Here is a 26,491-nt window from a genome sequence, read left to right as displayed (position 1 = left end):
CCAGACCATGAATGGTACATGACCCGGTGGGCATGCTCTGAGCATGCCTACCTGATTGGACCCCACAGGAAAGATAGATGGGTGAACACTTACCTAATTTGTGGCTCACATGGGGGCTTCTTTGTGAAATAGCTGTCTGGGTGCCTAGAGTGAAGCATTGTATACATGCCCAGAGGCAGAAACTTAGGCACCTAGGGAATTTTACAGTGAAAATTTAAGTGCTGAGTGAGTTTAGGTTCCTATAGGGTAGCTCTGTGTGTGTGTGTGTGTGTGTGTGTGTGTACAGTCACACACATGTTCTGTCAGTCAGTGACAGGCTAGCTAGCCTTTTCAGGGAGTTAAGGCCCAATGTACCCATTTTGGGCTTCTTGAAGGGAAACAAAAATCTATTTTGGCCCACCAGTAAGCAATTAACTGTTAACCAGCTGCTTAGGCAGTTAACTGGCTAATGAGCACCTGGGACTGATGCAAGGTTACCAGAGTTCAATTGGAGGGTGAGGCTTCTAGAAAGACTTGCTTCCAGGGATTGACAAAATAGGGTCTAGCTGCAGAGAAGCTAGGGGAGGCCTACTGAGTCTTAAAGCATCACTAAACTCCAGGAGTAGAGCTGTGGATTCGCTATGTGAGGAGTGTGAGTATGTTTTGCATGCTAACTCACCTCTGAGAGGACAGCCAGCATCTTTTGAATGGGGGAGAAGATGCCTATTGGTATTAACCTCAGGGCCTGAAGAAGGGTTGGAGTTGGGGGTCTAGCAAGGAGGGGTTTTTTACTCTGTAAAAGGAGTTAATAAAAGTGTTGCTGGCACAGAAACCCGAGGCAGGCAACAGCTGGATTCGTTGCCCGGTGTGCGTCGCCCAATAATCAAAACGGGGTGGAGAAGTAGAAAAGTTTATTTGAAGCTTCAAGCGGTACAGGGAGACAACAATCTCAAATCCTGCACACCAGTGCAAGCAGTTACACATATTTTATACATTCATTCTTTAGCATACTTATCCAATAGCAAGCTGCCCTAAGTATCCATATAGCCAATCCGGTATACCAGCCAGTTCCCCTTTTTCCTCTTATCATCTATGCCCCCATATTTGGAGTTGTTTGTTCAGCATTATCTAACATTCCTGTCCTGCTTGACCTAATCTTGCTCCAGCCAGTCTGCGCCTGCAATACACTGTTGCAAACTTTCAGAGTGATTGCTGTGAGTGTCTCCAAGCAGAAAAGGGAAGGGGGGCCATCTGGGCCTAGAGCGAGGGGGCTTCATCAACACGCGTGGTCTTCCGTCCCCTTGAGTTACCTAGTGGCCATGCCCGGTGTCCCCAACAAAAGAGACCCTCACAAAAAAAGGATTCTATTCTCAGTCCCCAGGTGTGAATAAATCATTGCAAAACTGAAAGAGGGTAGCTAGCCTGTGAAGTCATACTGTGCCCCAAGGGGATGTGTTCAAGCATGCTATCCTGCTCCAGTAAATACAAACACTAGCACTCACTGCCCAACTAAACTGTTAAGGAAAATTAATCTATTGTATCTGCACCATCAAGACTGTCCTGAGTTGGGATCTGTGTTTGAGACTGAAGGTCACCAAATTTAGAGAGTGAGGGTGCAGAGTGTTGGTTGTGGCACGTCTTGTGCACAGTATGCTTTTAACTAATGCTTTCGAACCTAACAAAGCTCACAAAGTTACATAAATAACACCTTGCATGGTTTAAAACCAAGTTAGAAAAGCAAAAAAGAGAACACAATGCCTGTCTCAACTTCTGGGGAAATGCCAGCTATTGATCACCCTCAGGCGAGACAAAAAACAACTATCTGATTTTCTTTAAATTTCCCTACACCCATCCCTGGAAAAAATCACTGATTAGCTGTGACTAAGCCTGAGAAATAGCAGACCAAGAGGTAATGTAGGGAGGGGGATTTATTAACCATTGAACGGGGGATGAAAAGGGAGGAATGGACTCAGCCAGAAAGAGATTTCTGAGCTCTCACTTTGCACTGGTTTCAGAGTAGCAGCCGTGTTAGTCTGTATTCGCAAAAAGAAAAGGAGGACTTGTGGCACCTTAGAGACTAACCAATTTATTAGAGCATAAGCTTTCGTGAGCTACAGCTCACTTCATCCGATGAAGTGAGCTGTAGCTCACGAAAGCTTATGCTCTAATAAATTGGTTAGTCTCTAAGGTGCCACAAGTCCTCCTTTTCTTTTCACTTTGCACTGTTTCAGTGATGCATGCAGGTGTGACCTTAAAATAAAGATATAATGCTGCTTCAGAGCAGCAGAAATAAATGAGTCTGTAGTCCTAATGGATTTATAAATGGTGTTAGAGAGGTGACCTTTATCTCTAATGAAATCTATATAGAATGACTCTCTTTAGGAGAAATGTTACTCATCTATTCTGCCCCTGTAAATCCTATCAAAAGGGATCCATAACAGAGGCCTGCCCATATAAAGCTCACTGCAGGCTAAGGGCTTGAGTCTATACTGTGCTCTGTGCCACAATGGGGCCCTGAGACTGAGTGTGGCCTCTGAGAGCTACTGTAACACAAGCAAATAATAATATGAGTTATCAGGTCAGTGGCGGGGGGAGGCCTTTTCACAGAGCAGAGAATGTGAGGCTCCTTCCCATTGGGTAGTGGTATTCAGTCAAGATTGTGTAGCAGAGAGAAGTTCTCTCTCTGTCGGGCGCAGATGTGTCCCTGTGTTTTGATACTACAATCCCTCATACCAGGCCTACCTGAGGGGAGAGATTGTGGGGAAGTGAAGGCTCAGAAGCTGTTATATTGACATGAGACTAAAATGGAAAGGAGTGTTTGGAGAAAGATCTGTGACCATTCACTGATGGAGAGCCCAGGCCCAGCTGCTCAAACCTTGGAAGAAGTCAGATCTTTGACATTACAGGCAGTGTCTTCTGTCTTTATTCTGTGCTTTCATGTCTTACCAAGGTCTAAAAAGAGAGGAACACGTATCCCAGTGACTCGCTTTAGTGGCACATTTTCAAATAGAAAAGGAGTACTTGTGGCACCTTAGAGACTAACAAATTTATTTGAGCATAAGCTTTCGTGAGCTACAGCTCACTTCATCGGATGCATTACTTCATCAGATGCATCCAATGCAGTGAGCTGTAGCTCACGAAAGCTTATGCTCAAATAAATTTGTTAGTCTCTAAGGTGCCACATGTACTCCTTTTCTTTTTGCGAATACAGACTAACATGGCTGCTACTCTGAAACCTGTCATTTTCAAATAGGTGTCACTGATAACCAACATTTCTTACTTCACCCCTTGATGTTTAATGTCCAGGATGATGATATGATCAGTGGCTGAATGAGAGGAAGAGTGGCTCAAGGGTTTGCATGCTAGATTGGCTCATGACAAACCCATGTTCAATTCCCTGCTCTGCTACAGAATTCTGCTGTGATGCTAAGCAAGCCAGTCCAGCCCTGCACAGATATTTAGGCGCCTAACTCCCAGTGACTTTGGTGGAAAGTAGGAGCCTCACTGCCTTTGAGGAGCTGGGCCTTAGCCTTGCTGTACCTCAGCTTCACACCTGTACAATGAGGATAAGTGTACTTCCTAACGGGGAATTGTGAGCTTAAATGTGTTAATGATGGTGAGGTGCACACGTACTGTGGTGATGGGGCCATGAAAGTATCTCAGAGAGGGCAATGCATCTGGACCAAGGAAAAATAAATGTGTTTGGTACTAGTTTAGAAGAGAGATAGGGGGAAATCAAGAAAACTGATAGTAATGTATGGTCCTCTGTGTCGTATGTCTACATGGCAAACCAGCCCCTGTGACAGTGAGTCTCAGAGCCCAGGCCTCTGAATTCAGGCTCAGGCTACAGTGCTAAGGATAGCTGTACAGACATTTGGGTGTGGGCTCTAAAACCCACCCAACTCCCTGGGCTTCAGATTCCAAGCCTACTTGTCTATGTGGCTCTCTGTAGCACCACAGCATGAGACTCATGAGCCAAAGTCTCTTGACCCAGGCTCTGAGACTTGCTGCTGCAGGGTTTGACTTCCCATATTGGCCTACCCTTGTTGCTCCCTGAAGGGGAGACACCCCTCCCCCGACCTGCCAGTCCAAGGGTGTCCTTAGAAAGAGACTCTGCTGAACCAGCCAGTGGCATGGCGGTGGTTGTGGTACTAAATCTAGGGTTTTCAGTGCCTTGCCTGGGAGGGTCTCCAGCGCTGGGGGAATTGGGTGCAGCTGAAGCTAATTAGGCATATCCTTGTACACCTTGAAATGCTAGAGGGGGTCGGTATGTACTGATTGTTTTGCAGGCAGTAGGCATTTGCTAGTTATTGAGCTGTGAGAGTGGAGTGTGGCCAGAGACTTGCTTCTACTTTTAGGAACAACAATTTCATTTAGAAGCATGAGGGAGAATTCATTTTGTGGAATGGGTGGTTAACCTGGGTCTTCTGTGAACTTTCTGTTATGGGCATATTTGGAACTGCACCTTTAAGTGGCTTAGTTTCCCAGGTAGGAAGTCTGGGGGTAAGGGGTGCTGCAGAAGCCCATATTCTGCTAGACAGAGGTAGTTGGGGATCTGCATCACTCAGTATGGAGGATTGCTGGGCCCAGGATGACTGACCACCACAGTGTGGAACGTGGCTGTGTCAAGCCGTGTATCTGTAGATCCCATGAAATATAGTACATCTATTCAGTGGCTAGGACTTGTTTCCCTTAACAGGCATTGTACTGTGTTGAAATTAATCAGCCAGAAGCTCTGGGAGATGACAGTGAGTAACTTAATGCTGGCTCAGAGAGTGTGTCTGCATGCTATTGTAAGCAGTTAATTGCTTCATGTTTCTTATATTAAATAGGGGGGTTGGAATTGGAACCCATTTTTCACTTTGCCTGGCTTGCATGATGTGTGTCTAGTGGGGTATGAAATGCATTGGGCTAGCAGTGCAATAGTCTTGAGTGTGTTGACACATGGAAGTCTGTTTTCAGTGGGAAAGAGGGTGCAGAGAATACTTCAAAGTAGCCATAGGCATTACTTCTTTTGGCATTTCTTGGTGCAGTCCCTACTACTGAGGAGCTTGCTTGATGGTGATGGGTGACTCCAACTCGGAGCAGTGGTGGTGTTGGTCATGGTAAAACTTTTAAGAGCTGAAATTTCTGAAATAAAAGGCTGCAGAGACACTGCAGGTCTCTCAGGAGTCACTGGGAGTCTGAGAAGTTTAGCACTTGGTAAGGTTAGGGCCTGAAATGCTAGATGTAAATGGCAGCTACAGCTATCAGAAGAGCATATGATCGGAGAGGATAGTTTTAGTGGTTTTAAGGAACAAGTTTGCAGGACCTATGCTCTTCGGAATCATATTGTCAGACCCCGATAAATTTAACTCTACTTTCCTCTAACTCAAATGATGAAAGACACTTTTCTCTGTGGGATTTTCAGAAAGACTTTGAAACGAAGGGTTTGTTTCTTTTGCCTCACCAAAAATAAAAAAATTCCTGTTGCACATTTTGCAAAAGTAATACGTAGTCCTAAGTGTCTGTGACCAAACAAATGATGTTCTCCTCCAACTCTGTGACCTGGGCTGGCTTGTAGCTGTTCCACCAGATGTAGCTGCGTTGCAGTTTGGAATGGACAATATAGAGTATATGAAATGCTTTGGGCTAAGAGATGCCCCATGAATGTAAAATACACCGGGCTTTAGATTAGGTGTTTGTGGAATCAGTAATGTAACTACTATCAACTTCCTGTGAATAAACAGCAGTCAAATGAATTAAGGAAATCATTGAAGTAGGTTTTTATGCTAACTAGATTCTGAGCCATTATTGTTACCAAATGATTCCCAATAAGTGGAATGATTGCATCCTTTATTGTAACGTACAGTATTTTGAATATTTTCCTGGAGTGTGAGGACTGAAAACAAAATGATCAGCTCTGGTTGAACATATTCATTACTAATGCTTTCCAAAGAGCGATCAACAAACCAGTCATGCTGGAAATCAGCTCTTTAGAACTATAATGAATTTCATTTTTAGATGCATGATGTATTTTTTAAGCACGAATTCTGAATTACGGCCATCCCACGACTACGATGTAAAATCACTGCTGTGGACAGCATGTGTGTGTCTCATTTAATGGTGGAACATGTTCTGTATTTGAAAAGGCATTCTCTATGATGAGTCCCTTAAGAATTTTATTCTGCAGTTGCTCTCCATTGAGCTCCTGTTGCAGTCAAGTAGATTCAGATAAATTGGATTGTTAGATGCAGATAAATGGGCCTAGGATGTATTTAACTGAAGAAGTGATAGTCCTGGGGTACTTCTGCGAAGTATAAAGGCAGCCTCCTTTTGTTTCAAAGTATGGAGGAATGAGATTTCATTGCTCTGAGTATTGTTTGGTTTTAGTAAGACTGTGTACTGGCTCTGTGAAATGAATTGCAAAGCCAATCAGATCTGCAAAACTGAATTTTTATTTCTAAATGTGGTTAATATTTTCTGGAAGTAACAGCTTTATTTTCAGTAGGTCTGCAGTAAGAAAATGATGCAGTTCCCTGTTTGATATGACATCTGTTCAAAAGGACACAGCTCAATCTGGGCTTCAGACATAAATAGTGTATCTTAATCTTAAACAGAAATGTTCTAAAACATATTTTAAAAATTAATACAATTCCTTGAAGTGTTAGTTTGCATTGCTTCTGGGTTCTCAACTATAGCAATCTATAAACATATGAGAACTGCTTATGTTACTTTCATGACAGGGCTACATGAAATGCACAAGATAAACACTTTGTGTAGGTAATGGTAAATCAGCTGGATTATCTGTCCACAACTAACAATTTATAATGTAGAGAATACTCTATAATGATGTTTAAGCTACTGTTCCTAGATTTATTGTTCAGTTTCTGAACAAAATTGGGCACAAGATCCATACGAAAAGTGGAAAACCACAAATTTTCCAATAACTAAAACCAGCTATTTTAAGTAGTTAAATAATCATTTTAGGTTAGCTTTACCCTAAAACTAGGAAGGGCTAGGTGGATATGTCTACACTACAGCAGCACAGCTCGGTAGCTGTAGAGTAGATGCTTCCTATGTCAGAAGGGGCCTCCTTGAGCCAGTAGTTAGGCCGAATTCTTCCATCGACCTGGTTGCATATACAGTTTGAGCAAGGAAGAATATCCTGCAAAATACAGTGAGACCATGTGTCTGTATGTAAGTGTGACCCAGAGAGAATTGTCAGAAGCAGCATTCAGTAGGCAGCATGATTGTTGGAAATGCTGACAAAATAAAGTTTCTTACAATGTGGCTTGTAAATATCTTTGTTAGTTCAACTTGCTTCCTGACTGATTATTGCCAGGATAAGAACTTTGTGTGGGGCGGGGGGGGGGGGAGAAGGAGGGGTATTAATTCTGAGACCATTTTTTTTTCTTTTTTTAAAATGAGGTACTTACTGTTCTGGCACGGTTGCTATTCTACTATAGCAATAGCGTGAGCTGTGTAAATTAACTATGACTAGAAAGAACCAGCCCTGCAAGGTACAGCTTTAGCTTTATGCAGCCTAGGTAGTGCCTGGAAATGCAAACCACTGTTGTGTACTGTTAGATATTTTCTTAGCCAAAGTCATAATCTTGCAAGGTGCTGGGCACCCTTCTCTTCTAGATTCTGACCCTGCCAAGACTTGGGTATATGCTTAGTTTTATGCACACGAGTAGCCCCGTAGACTTCAATGACAATATTCAAGTGCTTCATTTTACACATGTATGGAAGTTGTTGCAGGATTGGGGCCCTACTGACTATCCTGGCATTCCACGTTAGGCATGGTCCATCAATAGCTATTGTGTAAAATGAAGCATTTATTGGTATATATTGGTCTCATCTGGTCTAGCTAACAAAAATCAACATAATTACAGCTTTATTCAGCTTGACGCACATGCCGAAAACCCCCAGGGGTGAGAAATGGGTTTACTAGGTGTTCTATTAGAAGAGGGAGGGTCCAGCTGCCTTTATGGAGGGAAAAAACCAAACTCTAGTAATGGAAACTTAAAATGGTCAGATATTATATATGTAAGCCTCTTCTGCTATCCTAGAATATTTGAAGGGTTTCCAACCATTTCCAGTCTCATTTGTGGCTTTGAGCAAAACTCACATTCCAACAAACATTTTCAGTGTAAACATGTGATATGTCATCTAGTGAGGATGAAAATACTGAGATACAGACTGTTTGGGATGTATGTCTCTCTCTATGACAGAAGCATTATAGGCCCATGCATAGAACCCCAGCTCCTGGAGGAAGATGAGTTGCCTTTGTTTTTTTGGACATTTTCTAGCCCCCATAGTGTGGAAGCAAAGCTTGAAATGGTGATCTTATAGTAACTAACACCTGACTTAATGTACAGAGAGCATGCTTCCCTGAGGGGGCACCAACAACGCATCTACTCCAGCAGAAGACAGTGTGTGTGGTGGAGGTCCTTGGTGCTCCCAGTCCATAATAGTTCTCTTGGGTGGGGGGATGAGATCATGTTAGTGAGGGATTAAGACTTTCCTTGTGGGGGATCTCTTCTATGCTACCTGATTTCCCCAATCTGGAAAATGTCTGATTAAATCACTGTCTCTTGGTGGTCTTTTCTTGTTTGGCTAGCTAAAGGAAAAATAGAATACCATATACGACACCCAGGTTCTGAAGGAGGGTAAAATCCTGTGCAAATCAGAAGGATGTGTTAGGAAACAAAAAACTTGCCCTGCTGATGAGAAATGCACCATCTTCTGCCGAGAACAAAATCATCTCATTCCCAATTGGTGTTTCTGTGACACTGCAATGGCTTTGCCAGCGGAGAAGCAAACAAATGGTTCTATTGAGAAAAGCCGTTTGTAGAGCTGGACAAAGAACCTCTGTTGCTGGAAATGGAATACTTGAGGGATCTGAACTTGTCGCTGAGCAGAAACAATGGATTTGCCTATAGAGACTGTGTGGAAATGGGGGAAAAGGGACATTTTCCATCCGTGAACTATAGCTTCTACAGAAGGTAACAGACATGAACTTCAACACCCATTACCTGGTTTGCAGATCAACTGTCAAGTAACTGAGGCCATATTGTGGGTCACTGCTTAAATGTTTCACAAAGTATAATACAAATAGCAACGTTGGCATGAACTTTGATAAAACTGTAATAAAGTTAATACAAATGGAAATATGATTCTTCAGGTCTATAACTTCAAACACAATAGCACTGGGTAACAGCATGAGAACTACTATATTTCTACTATGGTAGCCTAGCTTTTAGGCACCAACTGGGTCTCAGTCCCAGCCTGCTTTCTCCTGTAAAGACACATTTTAAGATGGTCCACGTGTTGCAGAGCTCATTATATAAGCAGACCAGAGAGAAACAGGAATAGACTGACAAGAGGTAAACGTACATAACATGTGAAAAGTACCGAACTGGCTACTTTCCCTCCCGCTCTTTTTACACTTCCCCAGCCCTAGGTCCTACTTTCTCCTGTATGTCAGTGTTTTACACCAAGCCAAAAATAGTCTCTGATCACCCTGCTTACCTCACAAGAAGATGCTGCTGGTGGTTGGGGGAAGGGTAGCTACCATATGTAATTTATCCAAAACTCTATCTAGGCCTTCTCCCTACCTATTTCTTTTCAGGTGGGGTTCATATCTTTATGGATTACAAAGCCAGAAAGGACTACTATGATCATCAAGTCTGACCTCCTGCATAACACAGGCCATAAGATTTACCTGGATTAATTACTCTATGAACTAGAGTATACACAGAGTTGTTTGTTTGGATGGGTTGTTTGTTTAAGAAAAATCTTGATTTTAAAGATTCCCAGTAATGGAGTATCCACCACAGCCCTTGCAAAGTTGTTAAAAATGTGTGCCTTATTTCTAGTCTGAATTTGTCTAGCTTCAGCTTCCAGCCATTGGGTCTTGTTACATCTTTCTCTGCCAAACTGACTTTTCCTGTATTAACTGATTTTGGTTCTCCATGTAGGTACATAGGCTTACATGGAATAACCACAACCTTCCATTGACTTGAAGCTCACTTGTGGATTTGGGCTTTAAAGGCTGATCAAGTCCCCAGTAACCTTTTCTCTGATTAAGCTCCTTGAGTCTATCCATTTAGCTTTATCGGTATAAGGCATATTTTCCAATCCTTTAGTCATTCTCATAGGTCTTCTCTGACCTTCTCCAATTTATCAACCTCCTTCTTGAACTGTGGACACTGACTCTGGTGTAATATATATGTGGCTCACAGCATTCCTGAGGGAAGCTGATGGCAGGCTGTGTGCCCTCTCCCTCGCACCCTGACAGCAGAAAACGAAAGTGAAGAGTTCTTCCCTGCCGTGGAAGCTGAGGGAAATAACTCTATGGGAAGTCTATGGGTAAGTGCTCTCAGGATCTTGTCAAATTCTTTAAGCTGAAACAATGAAGCAAGGACCTGATATTCTAACGTGGAAACAAGCTCCCTTCTATATAGGATTTTATACTGTGCCCATCACCCTAATATGAGTACAGAAAGAAAACAAAAAGAAGGTGGGGTTGAAGGAAAAGGCAATTCAGAGTTTACTGGGGGGCCTGTTGATCAGCAGAGTTGGACAGGGATTTAATCAAGGCAGAACTTGCAATGGAGTGGTTTCCTTCCTGGCATGTTAAAGCCATTTCACATTCACTTTGGTGAAAAAGTCAAATTTCAGAGACAACTGCAGAGGGGCAAAAAGGTATTTACAGTTTGGTCAGGACACTAATGTTGTGCATGCTCTGATATCTATGGGAAATGCCTTGGGATCTTTTATAAGTAAGGCCCTACTTGAATTGCAGGATAATTGTCAAATAATTGCAGCTGAGTTGCAGACAAAGCGTGGAAAAGTAACAATGGATGATTACTATTTGTGGTAATTTGGAAAAGCTGATAACAGGAGCCCCACCATGTGCAGCGCTGATGGCAGGGGGCTTCCACTGTCAAAACTGTGGTGGAAACTTAGTATTGCAGGATCTGCAATATCACAAATTTATTAGGGCCTTATTTGCAACCTCATTTCTGACAAGTGATGGATGCGTGAGCAGAATAGTGCCTCCCAACACCAGTCTGGAGTACTGATTTACCAGGAGGGAGTCCACTACAATAAATCACTGATATCCACACCCTGTAGCTTATGGATGTTCTTGGCATGTCTGTCTCCTATTGAAGTTCCAACCAGGCCTGACCTTTCTAAAGTTGTGCAATTGAGTAGAAAGAGCTTGAATGTCAGCACATCTTCACTAGATGAAATAACAGAAAGACTTTGATAGGCAGTATGAATAGCATCTTATAGGGGACTTCTCAAAAGCACCCACATTCTTCTTGTGAAGTGAGTGGGGAATTTTATCATTGACTTCACTGAGCTGGTGTCATGGCAATGCTGAGCTCCTTGGAAAATCCCACTCTTATGTTCTGGAAAATGCAGCAAATCCCATAGCAAGGTGTGATGGGGGCGTGACTCACCACTGCAGTGCCTCCTGCTGGCTGTTTGGGGAATTAGCACTGCGCCCTCTTCCAGGGCTGTTACCTGCTGTCATCTCTGCTCCTGACCTCACGTCACTTCCAGGACTGAGGTGTCCTCTTCAGTGACACTGCCCTCTGACTGTGCCACACTCTGTTTCCCCCATTTCAGGGGAACCTGCAGTCTACTGTCTAGCCACTTCCTTCAATGGCTCCAGCACCCTTTTTGCCCTTGTATTAGGGCCTCAGTCTGCAGATCCCAGTCGCCTGCCAGGAGCTGCCTTTAGCTCTCTGGGTCTCTGCCTGCAGCACAGTTTGGTCCAGGGTGCTTGCTGTCCTTCGCCTGCAAGGCAGCCACTCCTCCTCCCTTTTCAAGCTCCAGGGCATGACTGAAACTGCTCTGTTCTGCAGCCCTTCTTCTATGGGCCAGCCTGGCCCTGATTGGCTGCTCCTATGAGCCCTTCCCTGACTGGCTGCCTCCTTCACAGCCTCCCTAGGGCTGCTTTCAACCCCTTTTCTGGCAGTGTGGGGAAGAGGCCCCATCACACACAGGTGTAATGTTGTGACCTCACCAGGTTCAGATGAGCTCTCCAACCCTGTACAGGGCAGAATTTTGCTTTCTTTATGGTCCAATCATTTTCGCTCAAGTTATTGCTTGCTTTGCTGCACCTAGTCAATTGAAAATATGTAACTTCATCTGAATAACAGAGAAATCCAAGAATAAAATCAGCTGGTGGGCGCAATAAGAGGTAAGTGATGCATAAATATTAACTGATTAAGTCTGTCCTTAGAATGTCACAAAGAGATGAATGGGCACTTCGTTAGGAGATGTGCTCACTTGCCCTTTCTGCCTTAATTGAAAATGATGATGGGATACAAATAACCAAACTGAGTTTTTTAAATCTGTGCAAGTGGAGTTAATTGATCTGTTAGCACTCAGGGAAACTGCAGAGTAAGTCGGCTGCTTTATTTCAGACTGTGCATTCTGTCAACTATTGGCATAGGGTCTGGATCTTTCTGACAAGGGATCGATAGCTTTTCATTGCAGATGCCAGTTGTCAAGATGGTGTTGTCCATCAGAATATATTTCGTTTCATCAAAGGTCTTTGGGGAGAAAGTACTCTTTCTTACTCTTCTTCTTAAGTAAGAAAAGTGACAAGTTAACTAAGAGCTTAAGTGGAAGAGAAGGAGAGTCTATTATTTTGAGGCTCCCATACAACTACTGGATTCAAGAGTAAAATTGAAAATAAGCTGTATGGTTTTCATACAAGGTGTAAAATTTACTTAGAATACTTCATAATATTTCCAAGAGGTAGGGGAGATTGGAAGTCAGAAACAAACCAATATTGGTACACCTCTTGACTTGGCCTCATTTAGTTTCACTTGCAACTTTAGTTGGCAGTCTTTGCCTCAAATATAAAACCAGTGGTTCTTTTGTCACAGTTCTTGAAGCTTGTAAAATACACACAGGAACAGGTGTGTCCAAAATACTGAAAACATTGACAATGTATCATTGATCTGTGGGACTCACTCCTCAATATATTGTTTATATTCTAGGTTTCAAAGTAGCAGCCGTGTTAGTCTGTATTTGCAAAAAGAAAAGGAGTACTTGTGGCACCTTAGAGACTAACGAATTTATTTGAGCATAAGCTTTCGTGAGCTACAGCTCACTTCATCGGATGCATTTGGTGGAAAATACAGAGGGGAGATTTATATACACACACAGAGAACATGAAACAATGGGTTTTATCATACACACTGTAAGGAGAGCGATCACTTAAGATGAGCCATCACCAGCAGCGGGGGGGCGGGGGAGAGGAAAATCTTTCATGGTGACAAGCAAGGTAGGCTATTTCCAGCAGTTAACAAGAACATCTGAGGAACAGTGGGGGGTGAGGTGGGGGGGGAGAAATAACATGGGGAAATAGTTTCATTTTGTGTAATGGCTCATCCATTCCCAGTCTCTATTCAAGCCTAAGTTAATTGTATCCAGTTTGCAAATTAATTCCAATTCAGCAGTCTCTCATTGGAGTCTGTTTTTGAAGTTTTTTTGTTGAAGTATTGCCACTTTTAGGTCTGTAATCGAGTGACCGGAGAGATTGAAGTGTTCTCCAACTGGTTTTTGAATGTTATAATTCTTGACGTCTGATTTGTGTCCATTTATTCTTTTACGTAGAGACTGTCCAGTTTGACCAATGTAACCCACCCAGCAATATTGTTAATCTATCCAACTACACTCTTAACCCAGCAGAAGAATCTGTCCTATCTCGGGGCCTCTCCTTTTGCCCCTCCACCCCCATGAACATGATACAGTTCTGTGGTGACCTAGAATCCTATTTTCGATGTCCGCATAGACACACCCCTAGAACCTCGATCAGGGGTATTCTATCTGCTACCCAAGATCCATAAACCTGGAAATCCTGGATGCCCCATCATCTCAGGCATTGGCACCCTGACAGCAGGATTGTCTGTCTATGTAGACTCCCTCCTCAGGCCCTACGTTACCAGCACTCCCAGCTGTCTTCGAGACACCACTGACTTCCTGAGGAAACTACAGTCCATTGGTGATCTTCCTAAAAACACCATCCTAGCCACTATGGATGTAGAAGCCCTCTGCACCAACATTCCACACAAAGATGGACTACAAGCCGTCAGGAACTGTATCCCCGATAATGTCACGGCTAACCTGGTGGCTGAACTTTGTGACTTTGTCCTCACCCATAACTATTTCACATTTGGGGACAATGTATACCTTCAAATCAGCGGCACTGCGATGGGTACCTGCATGGTCCCACAGTATGACAACATTTTTATGGCTGACTTAGAACAACGCTTCCTCAGCTCTCGTCTCCTAATGCCCCTACTCTACTTGCATTACATTGATGACATCTTCATCATCTGGACCCATGGAAAAGAAACCCTTGAGGAATTCCACTATGATTTCAACAATTTCCATCCCACCATCAACCTCAGCCTGGACCAGTCCACACAAGAGATTCACTTCCTGGACACTACGGTGCTAATAAGCGATGGTCACATAAACACCACCCTATATCGGAAACCTACTGACTGCTATTCCTACCTACATGCCTCTAGCTTTCATCCAGATCATACCACACGATCCATTGTCTACAGCCAAGCTCTACGATATAACCGCATTTGCTCCAACCCCTCAGACAGAGACAAACACCTACAAGGTCTCTATCATGCATTCTTACAACTACAATACCCACCTGCTGAAGTGAAGAAACAGATTGACAGAGCCAGAAGAGTACCCAGAAGTCACCTACTACAGGACAGGCCCAACAAAGAAAACAACAGAACGCCACTAGCCATCACCTTCAGCCCCCAACTAAATCCTCTCCAACGCATCATCAAGGATCTACAACCTATCCTGAAGGATGACCCATCACTCTCACAGATCTTGGGAGACAGGTCAGTCCTTGCTTACAGACAGCCGCCCAATCTGAAGCAAATACTCACCAGCAACCACACACCACACAACAGAACCACTAATCCAGGAACCTATCCTTGCAACAAAGCCCGTTGCCAACTCTGCCCACATATCTATTCAGGGGACACCATCATAGGGCCTAATCACATCAGCCACACTATCAGAGGCTCGTTCACCTGCGCATCTACCAATGTGATATATGCCATCATGTGCCAGCAATGCCTCTCTGCCATGTACATTGGTGAAACTGGACAGTCTCTACGTAAAAGAATAAGTGGACACAAATCAGACGTCAAGAATTATAACATTCAAAAATCAGTTGGAGAACACTTCAATCTCTCTGGTCACTCGATTACAGACCTGAGGGTGGCTATCCTTCAACAAAAAAAAACTTCAAAAACAGACTCCAACGAGAGACTGCTGAATTGGAATTAATTTGCAAACTGGATACAATTAACTCAGGCTTGAATAGAGACTGGGAATGGATGCGTCATTACACTAAGTAAAACTATTTCCCCATGTTATTTCTCCCCCCCCACTTCACCCCCCACTGTTCCTCAGATGTTCTTGTTAACTGCTGGAAATAGCCTACCTTGCTTGTCACCATGAAAGGTTTTCCTCTTTCCCCCCCGCCCCGCTGCTGGTGATGGCTCATCTTAAGTGATCACTCTCCTTACAGTGTGTATGATAAAACCCATTGTTTCATGTTCTCTGTGTGTGTATATAAATCTCCCCTCTGTATTTTCCACCAAATGCATCCGATGAAGTGAGCTGTAGCTCACGAAAGCTTATGCTCAAATAAATTTGTTAGTCTCTAAGGTGCCACAAGTACTCCTTTTCTTTTTGTTAATATTCTAGTAGCTCCTGGAGGTGTGGATCAGGAGTTAAACAGGCTAGGAGTTGTACAACCACATTGTAAGAGATGCTTCTTCCCTGGAGGACTTAAAATATCTAAATAGCCAGGGGTGAAAGTAACTTAAATGACTACTGGTACGCAGGATGGCCGGGGTCCTGGGCAAGGCAGAAGGGGCAGGGCTGGGCCAAAATCTCTCAGCCAGCCTTTCAGCGCTGCCTGGCCTGCATTGCCCGGGGCTCCGGTGCCAGGGGCGGTAGCAGCAGCGACGGCTGGGAGCACCAGGCCCTTTAAATCGCTGCCAGAACCCCAGCGCAGCTTCCCCTTTTGCACCTCACCCGCCCATCAGCAGCCCAGCCGGTATGGTTGACATTTTCTTACCATACCGGCTTACTTTCACCTCTGAAAACAATCTTAATTGAGTTTTATCTTCATCCTTCCTGTTTGCAGTAATAAGCCATAAGGTTTTTCTAGGTTACCTAGGCATAATTGAGTCCAAGAGTTTACATTTTCAATTTACATGGGTGAAAGCAACTATGGTTACGTTAAGCTGAAAATGAACAGAAAGGAAACACAATATTTCTGCGTCAGGGCATAAGCCAATTCCTATCGGACAGATGTGAGAAGAAACTTACTTTTAAGTACATTGTACGCTTTCTTCTGAATCATCTAGTACTGGTTACTGCCTGAAACAGTATACTGGACTAGATAGATTGTTCATCTGATCCATTGTCACTGCCTATGGAACTCTTTTTTTCTGCAAGACTGTTGTTGGAAAGTCTGTCAAATTCTTAGTTCTTCCTTACCCATCCACTGTTGGGGTACTAGTCTTTTTAATAGAGCTTAATGAATAATTGCCCCTTTTTTTGTGTGTGATTGTTTTTGGGGAGGCTGAACTGAAGAATCCGGGGCAAAAAAATCAGTTTGCTTCAAACCAAAACTACTTTTCTTTTCTTTTTTCTTTTCTTACTGTAACCATGTTTTATCAGCTTTTCATTTCAGGTTTGTGTCATCCCCCGTCTCATCCCTCCCCCCTCTCCGCATTTTTTGCTTTCTTGAAAAAATTAGAGTTTTGTTTTCTTTTAAGTGAGCAGCTGTTGTAAAAAGGACTGAAAGAAATAGTTTAAATTTTTTTCAAAAAAATTATTCTTATTCTTATTCTTTATTCTTATTATTTTTGGTTGAAACTGTTCTCCCAATTTGACCAAGGTTTGCAAATAGCTTTTGCCAAATTTTCCTTTTTTGTGGAAAACTTTAATAGAGATTTATCTCTGAAGAAGATCTAAGGAATCTCTAAATGTTATCAGATGTAGTGGATTTCTTTAGTACACTTATAACATTAGACATTATACCTTACTCACAGCAGGTCTTGAAATAATTCACCATTTAGAAACACAGATAGCTGTTGTAGATATAGCATTGGATGTGAAGGAGACCATAGTTTTTTGTAAAGAAGGCTATAAAATATTTCATTACTAAGAGAAAATGGGATGGTACTTGTGACAAATGGGAATTTTTGTAATTTTTTAATGAATCCTGTGTATGCCTCAGTTTCCCCCTATATTTTGCATTACTTCCTGGTAGTGGTGGTGGAGAAGGGATTGTTTGCTCTCAGGGCAGACTAAAAGGTGTGTGTGTGTGTGTGTGTGTGTGTGTGTGTGTGTGTGTGTGTGTGTGTGTGTGTGGCCTAGCTGTCTGAGTGGATTGAATTGGTCACCAACCAAAAAACAAAAACAACCCAACAGAAAAAATGGCCGTGGCCAAGGCCAACCTATATCAGTGGAAAATACGAGAAGATGACAGAAAGCCCAATCACCAGGACATTGACACCTGGTAACCAATGATCCAGATGGAGGAGGACTTCCCTGCTTCTCAGCAGAGAAGGTAAGCTGAGATCTCAGGAACAAAGCACTTCGAGGAGTGAGGTGGGGGATAAGAGTTGGCTTCTGGAAGAAGCTAGTGAGATCTTTCCTTAGTCACTACCCAAAGGAGAGAGTGGGATAGAGCCTGAAAATGGAGTACACTATATCTTGGCTTGTTAATGGTTCTGGGTTGACCTAAATGGGCTATGCTTTAATCTTCATTTCTCTGTGCTAACCTAAGGACTTCCAATGCTGTGTTGTAGTTGACTAGTAAACCCTACTGTTTTGAAAACACTGCCTGAGTGTCACTATAAAAATATATGAAATATATATTAAAAAAATTATCCCTGAAGAGACTTTTAAAAATCCCAATTCTTAGGCTGCTTTATTTAACAATATAAGATACTTGAGGCTTACTTGAATCAACTTATTTGTATATCACAGTACAAAACAAAATGCATGTTAAAAAAAACCAAGTCAAAGTACTTATTTATTTGACTTGCTTTTAGAAACTATAGTCAAATTTTTGTCAATAAAAATCCTTACCTGTTACTAATAACTCTTCATACTTTTGAAAGAATTTCTGTATCTTAAGTGATGTAACTTACCCATCTGTTCACTTCTTGCTGTCTTCATTGCAGCTAATTAAGTCTGTTTGTTTCTAATTCTTTTTCAGTTAATGTCAATATTCTGATTTTGGTGCATTAACATGCTGCAGGAGTCTGTTAAAACTCTTTATAAAAAAAATCCCAAAAAACAACAGACACCACCCTCCCTCACCTCCGGTCCCAAACATTTGGGGGCTAAAGTTACTTGATAGTGTCCTTTTAATGATCACAACAGAGCAACAAGGCAGATGAAATTACAATTGGAAATTCATGAATGTAAATTGATGCCTTCCTTAGCAAGTTGTCCTGGATACTAGTATCAGTTCTCTTTGGAACAGAGCTGGGAATATGGCCTAGGAATAGGTGCAGCATCTCTCTTAAACCTGGTGTGAACTTGACAAGTAAGTTTCCAGAATGGATGAACAAAACAGTCACACGTCCACCAAACCTGAAGATGACCTAAGTGTAAGTAGGTGATTTAAGTGCCCTCCACTATTGTACCAGACCTGTGCACTGTGCATAGAGGGTTAAACCTATTCATAAATTGACAACCTCTACATTTTTACTGTTAATTTTGTTTTATCACTTTGAGTTAAAAATTCAATCTATTCGTGTGTCTTCTGATGCACTGCAATGATCATTTACTGACAGAATTGAAATGTCAAATGTCAATGTGACAATATGAAAGGGATAGACTGGTTTCATGACAAGGAGCAGATTTCTGCTAAGAAATCTATTTCCAGGAAAGAAATCCAGCATAGCTACCTTTCAAATGTATAACTAAGGCTATTACTGTATTGGAGATTACATGTGGCGGAGGGAATGAGGAGTCATTAAATAATTTAGTGTATTGTGATAGTTAAATTGCTTTATTAGCTGAACTGCATTATATAGTGCAAAAATTGACCAGAAGCAGGAGAAAGATGCATGGTGTGAATAAAATAGAAAACCTAATCCATGATGTTTTAAACTCTTATTGCTTCTATTACTATGAAATGTTTTGGGTTAAACTAAATACCTCTTCTCAATAAATCATATTGTAAATATACAGCTTAGCGCTGTTTGAAATAATAATAATTAGCGCTGCTGTTATCAACTCGGTGCTCCGGCATTATGCACAAAAGCTTGCCATGCACAAAAGGCTTGATACGTTAAGTTCTTTTTTTTTCTTTCTCCCAGATAAAATGATGGTAGCTAACAGACTGATCAAATTTGAAGTATGAATACACATGCACTCATTAACAATGCAAATACTAGGCAGCCATCATGCATTCCTATAGTTTGAGGGAGTATGTGCATCTCCTTTCGACACTAAAATTCTTTTAAACATGCCCATCTTTACAGTTAGGCCCGAAAGAAATTAATAGGAACAAGATGGCTAGGCTTCTATAGAAATCAATCTTGACCTGTAAGTGCAATTAGTGAATTTTGGGTGTCCTATTTGATATCTTAAAAGAGCCTGACTCTTTTTTTTTTTTTAAAAGATGATGGGTCCTAAGTGTTTTCTGAAGATAGGATCCTTAAGCTGTCGTGTTGGACACCCACATTTACTAGTTACTTGAAAACTTTTGACTGCAGCTGTCAAATAGACAACAATATCCTTTTTCTATTTTTAAGCTTTCTCGATTATTGTATTCAATAGGATAGCTTAAAGAAAGAGATGTGCCTGTTAAGCCTGGAGTGCTTTTCCATAAGGGTATAGAAAATTGCTAATTATTTAGAAACTGACATGACATAGACTGGTTCAATGCTAGATGTTTAATGGTTAAATACAGGCATTTCATATCTTCCTATTTTGCTATGTCTGTGGTAAACAAAGTTAAAGATGGCCTAAGAGGCTGGAGGCATGTGAGAACTGCCCGTCCTATCTGACTGTTGCCGATTTTCTGGATCTTATATTGTATTATATCTGTTCCTTCTGTAATGATGTCAAAAGCCCTTCTCCTAAAAGGAGTAACATATTAGGGAAGTTAATATACAACTGCTTTTGTAACTGAAAAGCCAATTAAGTCTGGCTTAGGCTGGTGGTTAAGCTACAGATGTGCGTGCTGCTCTTAACCAGAGCTGCACAGAAAAGCAAACCTCTGGTGTAGATAGAACCAGTGTGAACTTTTCTGGATTTGCAACAAGCAAAATACATAGTATTTCTTCCCAAAATGGTTTTTCTGATTAAAGGCAGTTTCTGGAGGGGAAAAATTTAGTTTTGTACTCCAATCTCCTTCTCTGCCCCAATTTGCGCTAATGCCTCCTAACTGAGCTTCCACTCTGCCTTCTGCTGCTCCTCCTTGCATTCTATTGCTTGTCTGCTGAAATACACAAAAAGGTAAGGACATAACCAATACTCCAAGGGACTGGAAAGGATTTCCTGATACCTATTTGCTAAGCTCCACCCCAAAATAGAATTGGTCAGCAAAGAATTCTCAGAGCAAAACTTGCTTTCTCACAGCTCTATCCACAATTGCACTGTGATAGGCGACATTGTTCATGATGCTTTTTTATTTCTACTACCCTAAGCTGCAGTAGCTGCTGTCTCTTTACTTTTCTGTTCCTGCCAAAATGATACTCCCCCCCCCACATGTGGGGGCTGGTCATACACAAATGCAGTGTGGGTTGCATACATACAGTTTAGATTGTAAATTGTTTGGAACCATCTTTTTTTGTGTTTGTATGTGCTTAGCCCAACTGGGCCCCACACCATGCGGGAGGTGGGGGGTGAGGGGAGGTTCCTAGATATAGTGCTGACTTAATAATAAATTGGGTTTGTTTAGTAACTTCGGGGGAAAATGTAAAAAGAAAAATTTCTGCTCTTCTGGGTGCAGGTTTGCTAAAGCGCTGTTTGAAATGTTCCCCGTGGCTCACTGTACATTGATTTTGTTTGATTGTTTGTTTTAGGTATCAAATATTTCAATCCAAATAGTAAATGCAGAAGAGAAGTTGGCAAAGAAGATACTTGCAAGGAAAAACCATGGCAAATCCAAATCTACGAGGAAAGTAAAGAGAACAATATGGAATTTTCAAAATAAAATAATTCTTTTTACACTGGTGCTGTTTGTGATAGGTGTTATAACTTGGACCTTACTGTGGCTCTTCATTGGTGAGTTACTGAAAGCTCATGCATATTTCACACATCAGTATGTTAATGAAGGCACTCAGTAAATTGCTTTTAGGGCCTCAGTTGATCCGAGGTCTCTTCCTGCATTGCACATGAATTGATTCACAACAGTTTTTTAGGATGCTTTCCTTTGTCCCTTATAATATGTCTGCACTGCAATTAGACACCCATGGCTGGCCCATGCCAGCTGAGTTGGGCTTGCCGGGCTTCAACTAAGGGGCATTTAATTGTGTGTAGATGTTCTGGCTCAGGCTGGAGTCCAGGTTGTAGGACCCTGCGAGGTGGAAGGGTCCCAGAACTTGGGCTGCAGCCCAAGCCTGACCATCTACACCACAATGAAATGCCTCTTTATGCGAGGCCTAGTCAGCTGGCATGGGTCAGCTGCAGGTGTCTAACTGCAGTGTAGATGTACCCTAGGATCCTGCATCACAGTGACTTTTGCTTTAGCTCAATGTTGAACATGACTGTTGCTGGAATAACTCATTGCAGCTCCAAGCATCAGCCACTTCAAGTGGTCACTTTATAGAGATGCAAAGCATTCTCTCCTCATGGTGGCTAACCATGCTAACTTGAATGCTCGTGTAACACTGACAGACCCCGGTCATCGGCAGGCAGGATTGAACCGGGGACCTCTGAAGCTTAGTGCATGAGCCCCTACTGCATGAGCTAAAATCCAGCTGTCTGTTAGCTAAGACTGTAGAGCAGACTTATTTTATCTCTCTTTAAGTGGTCTTGGTGCCACTAGATGGGACAGAACACTACACCCAGAAGGTGTGTGGGTTACATACTTCCCCTAGCTGAGTTGCTATTAAAAAAGGATTTTAAAAAAAGAAATTAACCTTCCTCTATCTGTTTTGCAGTTGAAGCAGAAAACAAAGATGCCTTGTATTTCGTTGGATTATTTCGTGTCGCCAACATAGACTTTCTCCCGGAATATAGGCAGAAGGAGTCAAGAGAATTCCTCTCAGTGGCACAGAATGTGCAGCAAGTGGTAAGAACATAGATCATGTTACAGTGTTAGCAAACAGTTCAGAGCCATGAATGATATTAGAAAAAGCTTCAGTTTTGGCAATGACACTGGCTGTATAAAGGGTTTGCCACCTGGAGTAATCCTAGAAATGTAGGGCTAGAAGGGACCTTCAGAAGTCATCATGTCCAGCCTGCTGCTCTGAGGCAGGACCAAGTAAACCTAGATCATTCCTGACAGGTGTTTGTCTAATCTGTTTTATAAAAATCGCAGATGATCGGGATTCCACAATCTCCCTTGGAAGCCTATTCCAGTGTTTAACTCTTTTCTAATATCCAACCTAAATCTCCCAAGCTGCGGATTGCGCCCATTACTACGTGTCCTACCTTCAGTGGACATGGAGAACAATTGATCACTGTCTTCTTTATAACAGCCCTTGAACAGATTTTGAACACTGTTATCAAGTCTTCCCCTGCTCCTACCGCAGTTGTCTTTTCTCAATCGAGAAACAAGTCCAGTTTTTTAACCTTTCCTCATAGGTCAGGTTTTCTAAACCTTTTACCCTCTGTTGTTGTTGTTGCTCTCCTTGACTCTCTGCAATTTGTCCACATCTTTCCACCCAGAATTGCACGCAGTAGTCCAGCGGAGGCCTCACCAATGCTGAGTAGAGTGGGACAATTACCCCCTGTTCCTCATGTCTTGCATCTAATATTCCTGTTAATACACCTTACAATACAAATATTAGCCTTTTTTTGCAATTGCATCACATTGTTGACTTTGTGATCATCTTTACCCCCAGATACTCTTCAGCAGTACTGCTATCTAACTAGTAATTTCTTCTTGTGTAGTTGTGCATTTGATTTTTTTCCCCTTGGTTTTTATTGAATTTAATCTTGTTGAATTCAGACCAATTCTCCAATTTGTGAAGATCAATATTCTGCTCTCCCAAGTGCTTGCAACCCTTCCCAGCTTGGTGTCATCTGCAAGTTTTATAAGCATACTCTCCACTCCAATATCCAAGTCACTTAATTAAATTATTGAATAGTACCAGACCCAGGACTGACCCGCTACTACAGATGTCATTCTCCCAGTTTGATAGCAAACCATTGATAATAACTCTTTTAGTATGGTCTTTCAGCCAGTTATGCACCCGCCTTTTATAGTAGTTTTATCTAAACTGCATTTCCATACTTAGCTTATGAGATGTGAGACTGTGTCAAAAGCCTTACTAAAATAAATATATCTACTGCTTCCCCCATCCACTAGGCCAGTAAGCCTGCCAGCGGAAGAAATTAAGTTAGTTTGGCATGATTTGTCCTTGACAAATCCATGATGTCTATTCATTAAAACCTTGTTATCCTTTAGGTGCTTACAAATTATTGTTTAATAATTTTTTCAGTATCTTTCTGGGTATTGAAGTTAAGCTCACTAGTGTATACATTTCCAGGTCCTCTTTGTTTCCCTTTTAAAGATAGGCACTATGTCTGCCTGTCTTCAGTTATCTGGGATCTCACCCGTCCTCTGAGAGTTCTCAAAGATAATTGCTATTAATTCCAAGATGGCATCAGCTAGTTCCTTAAGTACTCTAGGATGAATTTCTTCAGGCCCTGCTGACTGAATGCATCTAACTTTAACCTGTTCATTCTCTATTTTGGCTTGAACTCCTTCCTTCCTTGTTACTTCACACAGTTAATATTAGCATCGGGTCAACATTTACCTTTTTTTTTTTTTGAAGACTGAAGCAAAATAGGCATTAAATATCTTTTGCCTTCTTGATATCATCAGTTATTAGAAAAGGAGTACTTGTGGCCCCTTAGAGACTAACAAATTTATTTGAGCATAAGCTTTCGTGAGCTACAGCTCACTTCATCTTCCCCACTAAGTAGAGGACCTACTCTTTCCTGCATCTTTCTCTTGCTCCTAATGTATTTAAAGAAACTCTTTTATTGCCTTTTATGTCCCTTGCTAGGTTTAACTCGTTGTGTGCCTTTGTCTTTCTGATTTTATCCCTATCGCTCGAGCTATTCTTCTGCATTTCTCCTTAGCAATTTATCCATATTTCCACTTTTTGATGGAGCCATATTGGTCTGTTCTTATTCTTCCTATCTTTTCTTCATATCCGTATAGCTTGCAGTTGTGCCTGTAATAGCGTCTCCTTGAGAAACTGCCATCTTGTCTGAACTCTTTTTTCTCCTTACCTTTTGTTCCTGTGGCAACTTATTTACCAATTCTGTGTCTGTCTACGTTTTTGATGTGTGGTGTTCTTATTTTGTTTAATCTACTTAATTACAACTTAATCTGTAGTTTGCCCACCCCTGGCCTAGGGTGTAAGCCTCTAGGGTCAAGATGCCTGTCTGGTGGGGGGATCCCACAGCAGATGAAGAGCTAGTAGTGGTGTTGGTGACGTGCCATTTTCCTCCCATAATGAGTGCTTCTGTGTAGAATATCAGCTGGCTAACTCCCTTAGTCTCCTATCTGCCTTTGTTTCACCAGCCATGTGGAAGGAAGGAAAAACCTGGTTTCTTTTGAGTCTTGTTTGTTACAAATTAAACTCAGGATGGGTCTATTTAAGTTTACAAACCTTTCACACAGTCCTGCATCCATTAATGGATGTACTTGATATGGGAGACACTGAAAAGAAACCAACATGGAACCCCATAAACCCCTTTTTTAGGGTCACTCTGCAAAAATGAACTGCCATTTAATATTAAGCTTGAGATATTGAATGTGAAGACTTTTTATTAACTTGATATCTGTTGACTGTTTCCTGGCCTGCAGCATCAGTAATGTCCTTAGAGCTATTGAATGCATTTAATTTCCTCCTAATGCTTGCCTGTTTTGAAGAAGCATATTCTTCCCAAAACGCTTTGCTCCAGTCAGACACACCGGGAGCATTCTGTAGTATGGTGGAACTACTGAACTCAGGGAAAATGGTCAAACACAAGAGTTTGTGAGTAAGAGGAAAATGGAGACATGAAAGCAGTTGTTCTAGGAAAATAGTGAAGATTTAGAGAGAGAGAAGTCTGGGGTTCAGAGATGGCAGTATTGTCAGCCACAAGCATTCAGCAATCATGAATCAGGCTGCAACAAATCAGGAGATTTTGAAGAGTAACACTAGGTCTTTTTTATTTGCTTTTTGATGTTTCAGCCTTTTTGTTACTGTATTGCAGTTTTTCCTGCAGCTAGGAGGACCAGAAACGTTTAAAAATGAAATAGTTACATGTTCATATAAGAGCTATTTATTGTCAACTAAATATAATGAGAGACTAAGGATAAAATGTTGAGAGTTTGCAATGCTGACAAGAGCAGTCATTGGAAGCCATTTGCAGTGCATCTCTAGTATTCTTGTTCCTGCAAAACCCATCATCTGTTACATGCTCTGGAGCTCTATCTACTGGCAACTTATTTCCATATATATATGGATGTATTGCACTTCTGTAATAAATAGCAGCATGATGAGGAGGAGGGTAATTATAGGATCTGGCTCACAAAATACTTGCAAGTGGGTAAGTTAAACTTACTTGTTCTGTTTCACATGTTTTTGGTGGGGTATTTGAGTGTAGACATGCCTGGAAAAAAAAGTGACAAACCTGCTTGATTATTGGAGGTTCTAAATCCAGGTGTGAGCTCTGTTTGTGTCTCACTCTCATAAGTGGCCTTCATCCCCTTGTCACACCCAGTTCTGATCTTTACCATTCCACAGAATTTAATTTTGGGGAGGGTAGGAGGAATAGGGCTTTTTAAAAGGAAAAGAATCTGTTTTAGAGGCCATGTGGTGACTGCTTCTTTTTCACCTGAATCTTATCTGTTTGAGAAGGCAAGTGTTCATGTAAATATAGAGAAAATTAAATGGAATAGTCTAATGTGACACACCGAGTAAGGAGGGGAAGTTCTTTTGCCCCTGTATTCTGTAACATGTTTTTGAAATGATGCCCCTTTGTTCTTCCAGTCTGGCTCAAAGGTCACTGCAGTATATGGCTTTCATAAGAGAGGCAGTGAAATAGGGGAAACTCATCAAGTTACCTTCCTTCCCCTCAGTGAAAAGACCTAACTGTTAATAAATCACTTCAAGCCTAATCTGGAGAAGTATTGAACATTCACAACTCCCTTGGATTTACAGGTTTTTAATTAGTGTTTCCTGACATTATTATTTAGTTTCTTACATTTAACATTATAAATTGGGCATGAACAAAATATCAGTCC

At 41.8% G+C, this 26,491-nt stretch overlaps 1 protein-coding gene across 1 annotated transcript in view; it reads left to right on the top strand.

Annotated features, from left to right (window-relative positions):
* Nucleotides 1-554: 554 nt before the first annotated feature.
* Nucleotides 555-26,491, top strand: part of TMPRSS7 (transmembrane serine protease 7) — a 69,125-nt gene continuing 43,188 nt past the window's right edge. Inside the window, exon 1 of the mRNA XM_043510395.1 lies at nucleotides 555-631. The gene's annotated coding sequence lies outside the window, so the exon portion shown is untranslated. The remainder of the gene's footprint in view (nucleotides 632-26,491) is intronic.

Source organism: Dermochelys coriacea, chromosome 1, assembly GCF_009764565.3.
Source record: "Dermochelys coriacea isolate rDerCor1 chromosome 1, rDerCor1.pri.v4, whole genome shotgun sequence".
Taxonomy (NCBI): Eukaryota; Metazoa; Chordata; order Testudines; family Dermochelyidae; genus Dermochelys; species Dermochelys coriacea.
This window is presented reverse-complemented; position numbering and strand designations above follow the sequence as displayed.